We start from the raw sequence: 17,590 nt of genomic DNA, 5'->3' as shown, positions 1-17,590 counted from the left end.
CATGCATTTATCACCGGCAGCCTTAATTACTGCAATGCTGTCTTTACTGGTGTACCTTAAAAAGCTATAAATAAGCTACAGATCATTCAAAATGCAGCAGGCACATGTCCTGACCAAGAGCAGACGGAGAGCTCACATCACACCTGCTTTGACATCCTTCACTGGTCGCCTGTTGACTTCAGAGTAGATTTTAAGATCCTTTTTTTGATGCGTGCAGTGTCTGAATACCTGCAACACATTATGGTGAAGCAGTGAGCGTGGTTTGTCTGGGGGCCAATTAATAAACAAAGAATATTCTTCAGATTGAATGAAAAAAATTAAAACACCTATAGCTCATCTTCTTTTAAATTATTTACTTTCATATTAATTGAATAACAGCCAAAGGACATTATTGCACATTTGCCAAGCAAAAAAAAAATATTTTATTTTCATTGTGAATTAGAAAATAGCCTGTGGGTATCCTATCACAGGCCACATTTTGCCCGCCAGCCATAAGTTGAGTATCTCTGTCCTTAGGTTTGCTCCGTCTACATCATTTAGGTCCTCTGACAACAGCCTGTTAGTTGTTCCCAGTGTGAGGACAATGAAATAAGGCGAAGCGGCACTTAATGTTCGTGGTCCTCGCCTCTAGTGCAGCCTGCCAGGAGAGCTGAGGTCGCCACAATATGTCAGCATCTTTAAAACAAACCTCAAGATTTTTGGCTTAGCATTCTCTTAATCCTGTGTATCTTCTTTCTACTGTTGCATTTAAACACCTCATACTGCAAAATCTACATGGAAGGTGCTGCATAAATAAAATGTTGTTAGGTTTGATTGACCTCTCCCACCAAACTTAAGACCAGATAAACTGAATAAACACAACAATATTAATATTGTTCCAGTTTCGCTGTGTGGTGCCGCGGTGGACAAAAATGATCTTGACCCTGCAAATACGACGTGTTGAAAACCAATCACTTTCCTCTCTTCCTAAACCATGTCATGTGATGCAGAGAGGAACATGTCCCTGGAGCACAAAATGACCTGGTGACCTCCCTTCGTACCACTCTGCGTGAGCTGTGTTTACTCCAAGTAACCATCAAATAAAGTGCACAGTGCAGCCTGGGCATTGCAGCTTATATTTTACCTAAAAATCCAGAAGCCAAATCACAGACTAGTACAATGATTTTCTGACTTCTGCAATATCTTTGGGTTTTGTGCTGACAAATGACTGACTGATTAATCGAAATAATTAAGGAGAAGTTGAGCTGACACAGTGTTGATTGTATTTTTTTTTCAGAATCAGAAATCCTGAGTTGCAGACTCAACAAATTACAGATGTTGGTCACTATCAGACAGGCAGGGACACGTAATGGATACTAGAATTGCATAAATTTTAGTGTTTTTGCTGCATCAATTCTCACTGTTCTTTCTCCTCCTGCCATCACCTAAACTTCATGGTGGTGGAATACTAAATCACTTCCCTCCTCTAAGCACAGATTTACCTTACAATGTTCACCTTGCAGGCGCACTGTGCAATTATCAAATGCAACAAAAATGTGCTTTTCAAACATCGCCCCCTAGCCTTCATTTCTGTAGTTGTAGGCCCTGGCATTTTAATCATACTCCTTGTAATTGCAGGTTGTCACTGAATGTGTTACTGAGCTTTCTGCAGAGCTCAGGCTGACACCCAAACCTCTGCCCAGTCTTCCTCTGAGATGTAGCTGCTTTTCCTCCTACATTTGTCAGGAAAGACCAAAGCAATAAAGTAGAAGAAATTGGCGCAAGCGCTGGAGCCCCTTGTACTTTCTGACTTTGTGTCATCCTGACGCCTCGCAGAGGTTACCCTCCAACTGTAACGTTTTATTTGAAAGTGAAATAGGTCCTCTAAAGAGATCAGACCACTTTTGCATGCTCTTCCCCCATGAATTTCAATGAACTGCTGCACTTAAGCGGTTCAGCTCCACAGCCTCCTTCCTCACAAAGTGGGCCCAGAAAAACAAGCCTTACAATTGGAAAAATTTCACAAAAGGACAAATTACAGTGCACTGTGACAATAAAGCGAGAAAGAGAATTATAAAAGGAGACAATCAAAAAAAGGAATGTCAGGGTCCTTCATGCTATTGACGACAGCTGTACTGTTTGCTTTGCTCTCTGTGCTGTATGTACCATATGACATGTTTTTATTAGCAACCCTCCTGTCTGGCTCTGAGCTCATTATGCCGCCAGATGGGAACAACAATCACCTCCCCTCCATCATGGAAGCTGTGACAAGGTCCTGACACAGCCCTTGCCCACAGACATAAGATTCATACATTGCATAATAGGCAGTTGTGTGTTTTTGTGCTACTTTTCATCAGCGAGATGTGACAAAGTGATTGCTTTTTGTGTCCTATCAAGTCAACAAGAAACATTGATTTGATGCTTTTGTTCCATGTGCCCAATACAAGTATTGACCTTTGTGTCATTAAATGTCATCAGTAAAGACTGCTGCTGCCTGCCTGCAGTTGACTGTGTGACGATCAGATATGCTTCTGCAAACTGGAGCGTAATTTTCCTGCGCCAGGGGAATGCAAAGAGGGAGGCTTGTCAGAGGGTACAGACTCTATCTCCTTTCACACTGTAAAGCTGAACTGATCTCTATGTCAATATGGCACATGCTCAGAGTAGGAATGGTTAATATGTTGCACTGCCTGCGGTGAGCAATCATGCTTAGAGATTTCAGCTCAAATATTCTTCAAAAGAATGTATGAGCCAATTAAATTTTAAATATCGACTGAATCACTGAGACTCATCATGCAGTTACTGACAAACCTCTATTTATTTGTCCACTTTAATTATATCTCAAAAGCATTTTTTTTACATTCTAGCTCAAAAACATTGTATTTAAAAAACAATGAACAAACTAGCTCAAGTAAAAGGAGTTTGAATTCAACAGTAATTCACCGCTGACCTTCCACAGAATTAACAGAAACTCTCTCTGTTGAATGTAAGAGTCTTTTTTTTTTTAATTTAACAGACTCTGAAAGTCTGTCTTTGCATTAAATTGGTTATCACACTAATATTACAGGCTTCTGTGGTACAATACAGGTCATTTCCTTGTCTCTCTGTAGACCTTCAGTCCTCATGTGGAGTTGGAAGAAAACCAAAACACTTATCGTCTTCCCTGGTGTATTGCTGTTAATCTCTCCTCTGCGATGAGAGACACAGTGGATTGGAAGCTACCGCAGTGCTGAAGATTAATCACCATTAGCACATCTTAAGCACAGAAGTCATATTTAAGCCTCATTAAAGAAGAACCCCATTTGTTATGTTTATTTTTGCAAAAAGGCTTCAGACTACCATCCTCAAAGCTGCGGCCCAAAGGATTTCATTCTAATTATTCAGAAACAAGTGCATGAAATCCCAGCTGGTCTCATAGCCTTTGAGGAATTTTTCAAAACAGACAAATGTCTTTATTTGTTCTGGGTTTTTTTGTTTGTTTGTTTGATTTATGCAGTTATTTTTGCTGCAGGGCTGAATCAAATAAATTAATTTAACTATTGATTAATCTGCTGCTGTTTTTTTTTTCTTGGCTAAACATCTTCAGATGTCTTTTTTTTTTTTTTTTTAAAGATATATGACAAAGACAAGCAATTAATCCTTTGAAGAGCTGGAATCACAGGATGGTGGGTTTTTTTTTTGCACTTTATGCTTGAGAAATTATTGGAAACAATCAAGTATCAAAACATTACTATTGACTAATCAACCAATCACTGTTGTTCTTTTTTGGATGAAGCCAAATGGAGGACATTTGTTTTTTTGCCCTTCATGCTTTGAAAATGAATGAAAATAATCAATTATCAAAACATTTTGGTCTAGAATGACTATTGATTAATCAACTAGTCATTTTTGTTTGTTATAGATGAAGCAAAAATGCTAACATGCAGCTACAAATAGCAGATGTGGAGGTAAATAATTGAAGACAAACAAAATGCCAGATTATATATATACTTGTGATGCCACACGCTGATATTTTTAAAAGAGAAAACACTTGAAATTTAAAAACCAAATATTTGGTAATGCTCATGTTTTCACACACAACAGAATTGTGTGGTAAGACAGATTAATATCCACCATCCACCAGCAAGTACTGATGCTCTGTGAGTTTGCTAATAGCGGGAAGGCCCTCTGCTTTCAGTATGCTGGCTGCATACTTATCAGCTCTTCCAGGCCTAAAACTTTCCCGTAAGCAATACAGCAATTGAATACAGAATAGCTTTATTTCTGCTGGCATATTTGTAAAAAGTCATGGTGTATAATATCAAGTACTGTTCAGCCGAGAGGAGTCGGGCTGTGTTTAGGAGCAGCACCTATGCTTTTCAGTGATATTGTGCTGGAAATAATAAAAACACGGACACACTCTTCGACCTGTCAGTGTTTCTTGACCATATGGCTTAATATATATTCACATATATATTCTGCAGTCCAGCCGAGAAAGGGTTTGCTCTCTTTTCTTGCTGCATTAATAGAGATTTTATACGGGCTGAATGGGAAATAGCGTGAGCCACGGGAGGTTAAGAGGGAGTGCAGTCAGTCAGTCAGTCAGTCAGTCAGCCTCATATACAGACAGGCAGTGGTGGTGATTAACTGTCAGTCTGTAAAAACAGGAGGGAGCTTTCTTCTCTTTTTTTTTCTGACAGGCGGCTGTAACAGTGACAGAGGAAGCCAGTATGGAGGAAGTCATCTGCATCTAAATAAAGACCGCCAATGGCTTTGTCAGAGTCCATTAAGCAAATTGCCATATTTGATGAATGCATCTACCATCTCTTTTTGTCCCACCCATTCGTACAAATCAGCCTGGAGCAAAAATGGCTTTTGTTTGCTTTCCTAAACAGGGCAGAGACACAGTGAGACGTGAGAAAAGATTCCATTGAAATATCATTTTGATTCAAATTATGATTGATTTTTGCATTGTACGATGCATGAGATGAGTTGCCGCGCATCAGGTGTACGATGAAAGAAAATCACTCAAGGCTATACGGACCTGTTTTTGATTAAAATTTGGAAATTCATGATTACCTTTGCATGGGTGCCAAATGAGACAATTATTGTTTTCTCTTTATTTAAATATTTATCTTTTTTCCCCCAGTTTGCACAAACAGCCCAGTTGCATCTGATTGCTCCACACTGTAGCTTGAATGCAGCACATTTTTTGCTCTTTCTCCTCGCAATTAAGGTACTAGATTGTTGCCGTGACTCAGTGGCATCATTAGAGGCAGGTTTCTGTTATCTGTCAAAGCTGAAACAGCTCCAGGTTAATAGCTGCAGTCGCTCAGTCTACTTATTCAGCTCCACTGCCTTCAGAAAGCCTCATTTCCCAGATCTGCAGCTCACTCTCTCTCTAGCATGTTGTATTTGGTTAGACTAAAAAGCATAAATGACAATCCTTTCTATCTATCAAGGCTTTGCGAAGGTCATTTTTTTCTTTCCACTACATCTGTTTTACAAAAAAAAAAAATCTCCCTCTCTGATACCTTCCATGAAATAAATACTAATATATTTGGAACACTTTTGAAAAACATATGGCAATATGCTTTACAATACAACAAAGATAGAGTAGTTTTTTAAGTAAAGCTGAAATTAGGTTGATTATCAGCAGCTGAGGTTGGGGCCAGTTTTTTCATGTTTTGCATTGTAGCCAACTGAATGTTTTTTGGTTTCAGACAGCTGGTCGGACAAAATAATGGATTTGATAACATCACCCTGAGCTGGGCAAAATCTCATGGCCATTTGTCATTTTTTTCTGGTTGGGTTTTTCTTTTGTTTGCAGCGAAACAGAAAATGCAAAGAGGAGACACAAATAGAGGCTGAACATCTGATGCTAATGAACAACATTACCTAAGCAACACACAAGGAGCACAGAGGTGTGAACTGTGAATCGAGGTGTTCGCACCTCAAATAGATCAAGAAAAACCTCTCAACACCAAAGCTGTCATCGACACCCCTTGTACAAAAACACTATCGGGACCTCCAGCAGATTGGCTGACCTGCTATCTCAAATGTGCCTTCAATACTGATAATTCAAAGTGATGCATTGTCCTGGTCAGAGAACAAAAAGCCCCGGGGCTGCCGTGGTGGACGGGGAGATGGAAAAAAGGAAGAAGTCAAATCAGACCTATTAAGTGGATTACGAGTTATCTGCAGCACAGCGTGTAATTGGTTTTGTGTTATCGTTGTAGCGTCAGATAGGTGCTAATTGAAAAGACAGTTTATTAGTGGGTAGACAGTCTACAGAGGGTTGGGTTGTGGTTTAAAGGTCTTGTTTCGGATAGCCTCCCAAGTGATTGTAGATAATAGACTGCTTCTACTTTCTACTGAAGCTTGCATTTCCCTCACATGTAATTCCCCTGCCGCTTTTCTACTGATTTCATCCTCCTTTGCCTCCACGTCTTCTGAGAAAAGAACTCAGTGTTGTGGTAATAATATGCTTCATTGTGAAGTTAGGTTTATTTGTAGTATCATACACTTCAGTGTTTTTATTGGTCTGCAGCGCTCTTACAATTGCAGTCTTCTTATGTGCTTGACAAAAGCAATATGTCTGAAGCCACTGTGAGTCATGAAGCAAAACAAGCAAACACTGGAGTCCCTGTAATCTATTTCGTGGGGCTTTTTTGGAAAAGCTAGAGGCCAATAACATAGCTTTGTCACGGCAATGCTACTTTTATTTTTATGTCTGTTGCTGGAGAGGTGTCTTGACTGTGCCATAGTATTTGAAAAACAACTGTGATCATTCATACAGAGAGTGCAGACTTCAGATACTTTAACGTGGCTGCCAAGTCCTCTGATTTCTGGCATACAGGTCTTACATGGTAGCAGCGGATTTACGACTGCCAGACTTATTTGGCAATGACCAGTGCAAGAGAACAAGAGATGAAAAATGCCTGTGTCTAAAACCCAAAGCACATAATTCCAAAATCTCAGACAAGGCTGCAACAATTGTGAGTTGTGAGAGAAAACTAAACATCTGTGGAGGCTGCAGCAGGGAGTCTCATATTGTCAACTGCAGCCTCCTGATCCTGTTGATAACGACTGACTGCATGCCGTCGGAGACACGCATGGGGATTCGTGCAACCTCATAGTCAAGCTTCTCATGTGAGCTCGGTATCCTCAGAGTGCTGCAGATGGCACAAAATGAGCTGTGAAAATGGAGCATGGAGCTGTGATCTTTGGCATCCAGCAGCAGAGAGAGCTGAGGTGCTCAACTACCAGCTCAGCCTTTCATCTCTCACATCTGCACATCTCTGTTGACTGCTGTAACAGGGAGTGAGGAGTGTCGAGCAACTAAAGAAATCTCTATCTTGCAGGGCATCTGATGCTGACAAAATATTTTTTCCAAAAACAGAACAGTTTGGAAGGTAGTGCCCACTTTATGCAAGTGGGCCATTGAGCTCTGCTGCTGCTGGCTGCTTTTTCCATGCTGATGGGTGCAGATGCTTGCAGAAGAAATGCCATGGAGGCTGCTGATGCATGCGGCTAGCTAGCATGCATTATTCAAAGACTGCATGCAGTAAAGATGATGTGCCTGACTCACACTGGAGGATGGACTGCCATCGTGAGCTTTTGTCAGTTATAGGAAAGCTTTCATTATAGGCATTAGTAATACTGACCTATCTTAAGCCCCCTCTGCAACTAGTAATAATAAATTCCCTGCAAAGATGTCCATAATAACCGAACAATAATGCAGCGATTCGGGTATTTCTTGCTCCAGTGATACTGATGCAGCTGCCTCTCACCTCAGAGCAGAGGATCTTTTCACACTCTCAGCAGTCGATGTCAGCTACCATTTAGGGTGTATGTGCGGAAAATGAAGGTTAATTGAATTAGCCTTGTCTGTAAAGTGAATTGGAACTGATTGTCACATTTGCTTTGATTCTGCTGGGCATGCTTTTATCACCAAATAGTGTTAGCGGCAAACCAAGCATCTGTAGGCTGAGCTAATCTTCTTTGCCTCAGCGCTGAAAGGTATCCTCCACTCTACAGTGTTGCACTCACAATGATGCCCGCTTTAATGGTGACATCCCAAAATGGAGGAATTGGCTTGGTGAATAAAATATGGCTGAATGCACTTCAGAATCCACATTACACATTCTGTCCAAACTGATTCATAAAACTAGAAACCTGGCAATTACTGCTAATTCCAAGTATACTTGTAAAACATTAAGTGTCTGCCCTTGTGTGCAACTTTATATGTATGTGCTGGTGGGAAAATGAAACACCACACCCAGATAAGGGATCAAAGAAAAAGTTTTAGAGGTGTCCAGACCCAATTCAAACTGGGCTACATTTGATTGACAGGTCTTAGTTGCGTATAATCACTTCAACAGCATTAATAGACTGATATTTGAATGCAAAGCACATACTGAATATCTAAGACGATTTCGACCAAATCCAGATGTATTTTCACCAGGATATCACGAGGTAGCATTTGGGCCTAAACATCACACAGTGAAGAGGCTTACTGCTGGCACTCTGGGGATGAAGGAGGAGATGCTGTCAACGCCTCAGATACACAACTCTAATCAAGAAAAGCAGGAGGGACAGAAAACGGCAGATACTTATATTATATAGCATCCTAAATTTCAGAATACATGACCTAAATACAGCCTTAGTGAAACTTCTGTTTAGAGATGTAGATGTAACTCTACTGAAAAGTTTCATCAGTTTATTTCACAATATTGGCCCATTATTATTCTAAGAAGTAAATATTAAGTGTCTGCAGCAGAGGAGGCTGCAGTTTCAGGAACCCACATTTTAAGATTTATTCCTCCCAAATAGAACATTACCCAATGAGTGCTAGTTTTAATGTTTTTTTCCAGCCAAAATTACAACTTACTTCTAGTTTTAAAGATCTATTCCACCTTAATCATACTTTGTAACAAACAAATTAAAGTTTTAAAGGTTTATTCCACACAAAATACTACTTCCTTTCCATGTATTTGCAGTGTTAAAGGTTTATTTCACCCAAATAATAGCACTTTAAAGGTTTATTATAGTGCCTGAAGACAACTCATAGTTTCATTTTTACACTTTCACAAGCTAATGATAACTTCATTGTTCAGTTGAAGACAGCACAACAGTTTTTAATGTTATACAAATCAAACTTTCTCCACTCACTCCGGAATTGTCATCAATATTGGACAGAAATGCAGTTCTTGCAACCATATGTGCTACTTGCTTAGTAATCCAATTCAAGAGGTGGTGTTATTGAAAAAAACAACAAGAAAGGGGTCCTAGAAATGCAGTCTAACAACTAAAGTCCTGAAAGTTCAGCCTCCTCTGCAGAGACACTATTCTATAAAGCTGACATGATCTCCCTATTTCAACTTTTGGCAGTTGTAAATCCTTTATTCAGTCTCTTTTATGCTTGTCTTGATCTTTACTAAGTCATGAAGGGACTATGTGGCTCCTTAGATGCCGTATGTATGCACCAGTGTTTTTGTTTTTTGTTTGTAATTTTGTCTGTAGGCCATTTACTGCTGGGCAGGTCGTATACATCAGAGCTTTTTCTCTGATGCAGCTGCCTGCTGTGGGAAATAAGGTGGTGCTGCAACAATGACCCACAACAGCAGAGATGGAGGCTGTAAAACTCTACACTGTGTAGATCTGAGGGGAACTGTAGAGTTGGATGATAATTCTCTGTGGGTTCATCCCTACCAGCGAAACCTTTCACATTACATACAGCCATTTCATCTTCTGCACAACAGCCGTTATCGATTAGAACAGCTTTAAGCCTTGGCCTGTTATATTGTACAGGTGACTCTGTAAATTTGTGCATGGACTTGAAATCATTTCATGTTTTATTTGGACTTTAATCAGCCTGTGTGTTGCCTAACAGACAGTTTTAAAGCAACAGAGGTTAAACTGAATGAACTATAAAGCTAAATTGCTCTATAATAGACTGAACTCATAGTGAGCTAAAGGCAAGAAGCTTTTAGGCTGGAAATGGAGCATACTATTAAAGTTTAGCTGTGCACCAAATGCTGAAACAATGACATAATGTAAGTTGACTTTATAAGGTGTTGTTGTATCCGAATGTACTGAAGCATTTGTTGTCTTTTATATAATGCATACTGTAGCCTCTATAGTTGTGATCTAATCTAATCTAAATGAATCTAATCTGAATGTTGGAAAGGTTCAGTAGTTCTGTAACAGTCTGACAAAATACATGTGCTTGCAGTGTAAGCATCAGAATGCAATATAATGCAGGCTACAGATGTTTCTAGCCTCAATTAATCATCTTGTCTCCAATAAATGGCATTTACATACAAGTACTTTGTTCTGACAGTTACATTTTTAGCTTTAGTTTTCACGTTTTTAGGGTTAGGGTCAGTTCTCTGTATGTGTACACATGTAGCAGAATCGACAATAAAGCTGACTTTGACTTTGACTTGTGGGGGAATTATAATTGCTATATTATATTCACTAGCAACAATAATTCAAGTGTAGGAAGTGTGACATTTAAGTTATGCAACACGGACAGGTTTACAGGAATAACATTCAAAACAAGCCAACATATCATCACCTTTTCATATGTTGAACTTCAGCTGCTTGTTTTAATATTCCAGTAGTTATAGAACAGCATTATTATTCATTTAGTGTTGTGTCCCTGGCCATCGATGACTTTAAAGGCTTTAAATATGCAATATTTCTGCATTAAAATGTCTTGAAACAACTTAGATCAATGAATATTTTGTTGAGTTGTGTGCATACTTTGTCCCAAATGTCGCTACCAGTGTTTAAACCATGAGGAACCTGTCATTTTATTCAGTTTAACGGTGCGTTTCATTTGGTTTTCTTTCAATGCCTTCATATCTCCTTTACCTGCTGTAGCTGAATATTGTCCAGCTGTGGCTTTGCAGACCCTAAACAGATTTGCATCTGTGATGGTTGCAAAGACAATTTCCATGATCCCACGCTACTTAATGCAGTCATTAAAATCCATCCTTTGTTATTGTTTTGATACAGAGGCCCTATACTGTCAGGAAAAAAACATGCTTCTATCTAGCCGCTATTCTTGCATGCACTCTTTTCCTCTTTTGAAATAGGCTGCAAACAAATGTAAGATGGGTTTAATGGAATATCAATAAATATGGTTAAATGAGAAAAAGAAATTGATATAGTGGGTGTTTAAGTGCAACATTCACTCTCCCTTATGCTCTGTTTTGGTCTGTCATCAGGGAGATGCTTAGCTTTGCTGCTGGGAAAGTGTTCCACTGTGGGCTTTTAGAGCTTGTTGGCTTTCTGCAGCCAGCTGATGCTTTGAGAGGAGTGAACAAAAACAGTAAAGTTGCAGGCCAAGCAGCTAATCACACTGAGATGCTTTCTCCATTTTCACAAAACCTAGGGGAGCTGTAGATTGAGGTAAAAATTCTCTGTACAAGCTACGACAATCACTGTCACAGTACTGATTATGGCTTCTATTATTATATTAACCTGCATAGTCCTGTCTTATGTCACTATGTTATCTTTTTTAGCATGAACTAGAACAAAATCTCACCTAAAATCAACTAAAACCTGAGTGACAAAACAAAACAATGAAAAAATGTAATTGTTCTTTAGTTAGTCTGAGTACATATTGTACTGGCTTATATAAAATTGAACTGACCCCCTCGGACTCAATTGTGTTTTTTAATGTACAACAGCTTTAGTGTATTCAATGAACCCATACAAAATTTTGCCTTCACACCATGAACCTCAACAGATTTACAGGCCCTTGAAGCACATCAGGGTGGGTTGAAATTTTGTCTGTTTTAATCTGCATTACTTTTTCCTCTAATATTCCTGTATGATAAAACAGTTTTGAAACAGAAGGAATCATGCATAGAAGATGAGCCTGGTATCAAAATGTGGGTAAAATGAGAGCTTTCATATACTATAACATTTCTTGACCAACCACCTACATCACATGATGATATGACCCTTCAAAGAACAACCTAAATGCAGTTTTAAAGCTTTCTCTAAGATATTAAACTGGTGCAGTTTTACTATTACAGCTATGATATAAGCCATAATACTGATACTCAAATTTGATTATAGAGGGGGAAAAAAGAGAGAGAGATTTTGGCTGCAGATTGTGACAGCTGGAGTGAATAATACATTGATATGGTGACAGTTTTTAACAGAACTCAAATGTCTTTTTCAGCCTTGAAAATTCCATGTTGCTATTTTCTATACTTATGAAATTATAAGGGCTCAACAATAGCTACTGAAAAGAATTGACCAACCCCTACTTACTTCAAATTGGAAAAAAAATCATAGTATGAGGGTAAAATTGTGCGTGGCTTCATTAGATATGCTAAAGTTATTGTACAAAATAATTCTGAGGCAGTCAGGTGGGAGGCACTGATTGATTTACATTAAATTACCCTGTTTCAATAGAGGAACTATGCATATAATACCTATTCATATGTAATATATCACAGCACATGAAGCCAGGAGTGTTCATTATGCTGTGTTTGTACAGGTACCAAAGGCATTTGCTGTATTTGCCTTGCAAATTACTGGTATATGAGTGTAATTTCAAGGAGAAAATAGATTCCACCCTTTGCAAATTTGTATTTCTCCTATGGACAATTTGCCCACATGAGAGGTTCATATCTAAGTGTGTTACTGCATAGCCTGCTTTAACAGAACATGTGTCAGCGCAATTATGCAAGATGCTCTCAAAGCCCTGCTTTGCCGTAGAAACGGTGTTCATGTAACTACGCCGTGCCCCTGGAGTAATAGCTAAAAGCCCTATTTCCAAGATTACTGGATGAGTATTTACTATCATGGAGAACAACAATCAAGCCTTTTCAACAGGCATCTGTGGCTGATTGTCTGATTATCATGGAATACGGACTGACTAAAGAGCTCGTCCTCCTGGAGCCCACCATGCTTCCTGCCTGCCCTCCCCTCTCCCCCTGACTCCCCTCCATCCAGCTCAGCTGCCTCCAGTGCTCTGAACTCTCCATCCCTGAAAGTTCAAGGGAAAATCAGCCGCCATCAATCACTAATGCAAATGAGAAGCGCGAGCTCTCTGGAGCAGCTTAGCCTGTTGAACATCACACAGCACAATTAAAACCCCTGAATGCAAATCATCTTCAGTAGACCACTAAATGAAAAGAGCCTTCCTTTCAAGAGTGCTCAATAGCGGCAAGCTTTTCAAAGCCTCCTGCCCATGTGTGCCGTTTAATGATGAAAGTCAGGAAGGAGGCTGTGTCAGAGGGAGACTGCACCCTGCTCGGCAAGGTTGTTACCATGACATTTAGCAACAATATCAGACTCGTGAGAATGCTGTAACATGCTGTTTCAATGAGTTTATTTTGCTGTGGAGGATTACACAGTGTCATTCCTATTCAGACAGCCATATGTAGCCTCAGCTCTGCAGCCTCTCTAATTGTTTCAGAGTGGAACATTAGGTGAAACAATACTAATTAAGAAAAGTACCTGTAGGGACTTTTTGATTTAGGTGTTTTAAGTCTGTTAATTTCTTCAAGTGTTTGACCTTTCTGCCTTTGCAACGAAGTTTGAAAGGAATGTAAAACGCTTCTCGCAGGACTCTGGCCATAACTAAGTAATTAAAAAGTGCTCCGCTAGGCTCTAACCTTATTATTTCAGCCTTTGAGAAATACCTTCAGATGTTCTTAAGCACTCCTCGATGGCCTGAGTTAGAAAGCCTATTGCAGAGAGAAGGGTCTGAATGAATTTTACCTTGGTGCGCGATGTGACATTTTGAAAGCCTTAAGTCATTCTTATTAGGAGTAGCTTTCTTTTGCATCCTCTGTTACAGCTTTGTTCTCTTTAGCTCCAGGGTGTAGCATCTTTTCACGCTGACTTCTAGTTAGTGAGCCTCACATGATGCACATGACATCGTTACTATAGAAAACATGTTGGCTGTGTTGTCCAGGCACAAGAAAGCACTGGGTGCATGTAGTCTAGCACTTGGTTTTATCCTTTACACATCGTCATAGAAACAGAAAACACTCTTGGCCCATATTTCTCAAGTTATAAAGTGTAGGCGTTAGAATTTAATAAATGTTAACTAAAGCCCAGAGTAATTTCCACAAGTCTCTTTTAACTCCCTGGTATCAATTTCTTAAAAGAATAATTTAGCATTTTGCAAAATACACTTTGGTGAGTTAATATGTTCCTGGAGCCAGAAGCCAGTTAGCTTAGCTTGACATAAAGGCAGTAAAAAGTGGCATACAGCCAACGAGGCAATGTCACAGGTAAAAGAAAAAGAACAAAGTGTGCATGCTGCAACTCCGAAGCTCACTAATTAACACATTCTGTTTCATACAAACACTCAAGTGTAAAAAGGTAATATTGGAGTTTTTTTTCCTGGCCAGGAGCGGCTCCTGGGGTCTTATTGCCTGGCAACCAGACACTATATGAAAGTCACTGCACCCAGCCAAGAAAAAAATCAGACACATACCCTCTCATTGAAATCAAACTTCTCCTTTTTACTCTTCAGTCACAGCTCACGGGCTGCAGCACCTAGTAACAGGAGTTATGGCCTAATCCAGACATTTGAGAGGGACTCAAACTCTGAGGTCAGCTGTTTGAATCAGTATTGGGAAAGTTGGAACAGTTTGAAATGACACTCTAAGGAAAATCATTTTCAGCAATATGGCTTACAAATTTTACATTTGAAAATAGATAGGCCTAATATTACACCTGTGGAAAATGTCTGTCACGTAGCAACAGTATCACTGTACATGTATGTATAAAGACATGAGGAACCCTAAATTTTGCATGAATAAAGTATATTATTAATAAAACCTTTGTTTGTGCTGAGGCATAGACGTGTCAGCACAATAATTACAGGATCACGCTTCTATGAAAAAGCACTGCAATCAATAAGCAATGAATCGTTTTAGTTTTCACATCATCATTGCAATTTCTTTGCCTAATTTGGCAGTGTTTTGATAAGAGTGGGCTTTTTATGCTACATACAAGTCTGGTCCACACTCCTACCTCCTCACGCACTGCAGATTTGTCAGGACTCCTTGGCAGATCATTTAAAGACCTATTAAAATAGGTGTGTGTCTAAAATAGATGCCATGAATCCATAGCCAAATGTTCTCTGCTGGTGCTGTCACTGTTGCTCCTTTTCAGTTAATGAAACGTTTGGCTCATAACATGTGGTTAATGTTGTGAAAAGCTGTATTTTAAGTCAAAGCATGAACAGCTAGTTCTGGTGTCTAATGTTAACCAAGTGGGTTTGGTGCAAAATCCTAGTGTAAAAGTAATATATAAGACAGCACACAAACCTCAGTTTCCTGGAAAAAGTCCTTACTTACATCTCAGGTTTTTTTATTTTTTGGAAAAATTTCTATATGTCCATTAGCGTTGAATATTGATGCAGGTAGCATCAATGGCAAAGAACATCTATGCTCAAAAATAAAGTGGATGCCTGTTACATTTACTGAAGTGTAACATGTATTTTGTTTCAAATATGAACATGAATAAATTGTTTAGTACTTATTTAACAACTTAACATTTATTAGATTTATTCATGTTGAGATGTGAGTCAATTGAGCCCACTCAAGGAAAAAATATTAAAACAATTTTTTAAAAAATCATGGAAAGTGAATTAACTTTTGTTTTTTTAAAAAAAAAAATCAAAAAATAAACTAAAAAATAACTTTCCGTCAGCATTAAGCAATTATGTTGGTCCATTGTAATGTACATGTGTTCGCATTGATTCAACTTATTTCCAAGGCTTGGGTCCAGCTTAATTTAATTGAGTTGGGACAACTAATTTTCCAGAAAATAAAAAATCCCACTAGTAAATGAAGTTTATCTCTTTCAAGTAAATTAAGCTGGTTGAACAGAATTTCTTAATGTTCAAAGAAAGCTATGAAAGTTCATTGAAAGAGCTCTTTTTTTGAGTGTGGTGCGAGACACAAGCGGCTTTATTCGACCCCCTGGGAATGAGAACAGATTGTAGATAAACTGTTTGGAGACCACTGAAGGAACGAGCAATAAAAGTTTGAAAGATATTGGATGTATTGGACATTCTTCATGGCTTAACTTATTCAGACACAATTACCAGACTACGGTTTCCGACTGAGGAAAGGGCGATAATACGTTTTTCCACCATTTGGAGCTTTCAAGTTAATGTGAAGATACACATTTAAAAACAATTAGATTTGGTGTTTCTATCTTTTTGAAACAGGTTAATGCTCCATAACCATTCTGGCTTTCTGACAGCTCGCCTGGCTGTATTTTTTTTAGTATTTTATACCACCAAAGTAGTAGTAGTAGTAGTGTGTGTGTGTGTGTGTGTGTGTGTGTGTGTGTGTGTGTGTGTGTGTGTGTGTGTGTGTGTGTGTGTCTGTGTGTCTGTGTGTCTGTGTGCGTTTATTTTCAAATATCAAACTATTGACTGATTTTCTTAATTTCTTACATTTCAAGCCAGAACTTTCCCTTGTTTTAAGGCCTTCATTTAAACCAAACATACTATAAACATCTTAAGTTATTGAGCTGTTTCTTCATATTACTGTATGTATAATGTCCTAATTTTGACAGTCAGCACACTTTAAAGAAAGATTTGCTCTGATAAGTGCTTTGAGTTACTGATTGATCGAACCTCATCCTTTGCAGTTACACGCCTTTATTAAAATGTAATTTTGAAGAGATCCCTATGGACCACACATCTGTTAATTACTAACCGGAATATGAAAGATAATGTAAATCCTGCTAGACATTTTGAAAGGCCAAGTAATGAGGCCACCCAGTGAAATCTGGGTTTTAATGAGGGTAAAGCGCACAGTCTCCTGCACAGCTTCGAACAGTTGGAAGCAGATCACCTGGAGATTTTGACTCTCCTGTAGAGAGAACCACCGTGACTCCTGGTAAATTTATCCATCAGGACGTACAGCGCTGCTAATTGGTGTGTGGGTGGGAGGGTGTGTGCATGTCATGGACGCTGACATTAATTAAAATTGTTAGCTGGTTTCCAGGCAATCAGTGTTCTGTATTTAGCAAGCCTTGTAGCATGTTCGCACCGTGGTTAAAACACAGGCAGAAGCTGAAGGTGTTACTGCAATTAACCTTCTCTCTGCTGTTACAGAGACACTTGATATTTGTGATAAACCTGGAGATTACTCTTTAACTCAGCAACTGGAAGAGTAACAGAGTGCCTCTCCTTCTGTTGTTGCTTTCTAACCCAGATGCCTCAGCTTGGCTGCTTGGAAAATCGGTGGCACCTGTAATCAATACGTTTGCAAGCTGACAGCCAGCTTTTGATGGGCAGAGACGGGCCACCGAGGGGAAGATAGCAGCCAGTGTAAAGGCGCCGATCCAAGTCACCATCTGCTCGCGGAGGGAAAAGCCTGCATGGCAAATCAGACGCTCTCATCACCTTCACAGTGTCCACGGCCTTTTCCAGTCTGGAGGGGAAGATGTTTGAACCTGTGGCCTCGAAACTGCGACAATCAATCGTGCAGTGGAAATAATTATCCCTGACTTTCATCTGTTTTACTCTGTAATTATGAAACTGAAGGTGCTGGTAGAAACAGAAGGAGCTGAACTGATTTTTCTTGTTATATTTTAGCCTTTATTAAATGAATTTTGGCTACTTTAA

The 17,590-nt window shown here is 39.2% G+C and overlaps 1 protein-coding gene across 1 annotated transcript in view; it reads left to right on the top strand.

Moving 5' to 3' along the window:
- The window catches only part of smarcal1 (SWI/SNF related, matrix associated, actin dependent regulator of chromatin, subfamily a-like 1), a 43,778-nt gene extending 26,188 nt beyond the window's left edge, over nucleotides 1–17,590 (top strand). Inside the window, exon 19 of the mRNA XM_023299027.3 lies at nucleotides 17,178–17,590. The gene's annotated coding sequence lies outside the window, so the exon portion shown is untranslated. The remainder of the gene's footprint in view (nucleotides 1–17,177) is intronic.

This window comes from Amphiprion ocellaris, chromosome 11, assembly GCF_022539595.1.
Source record: "Amphiprion ocellaris isolate individual 3 ecotype Okinawa chromosome 11, ASM2253959v1, whole genome shotgun sequence".
Classification (NCBI taxonomy): domain Eukaryota; kingdom Metazoa; phylum Chordata; class Actinopteri; family Pomacentridae; genus Amphiprion; species Amphiprion ocellaris.
Note: the sequence above shows the minus strand (reverse complement) of the source record. Positions and strands in the feature narration are given on the sequence as shown.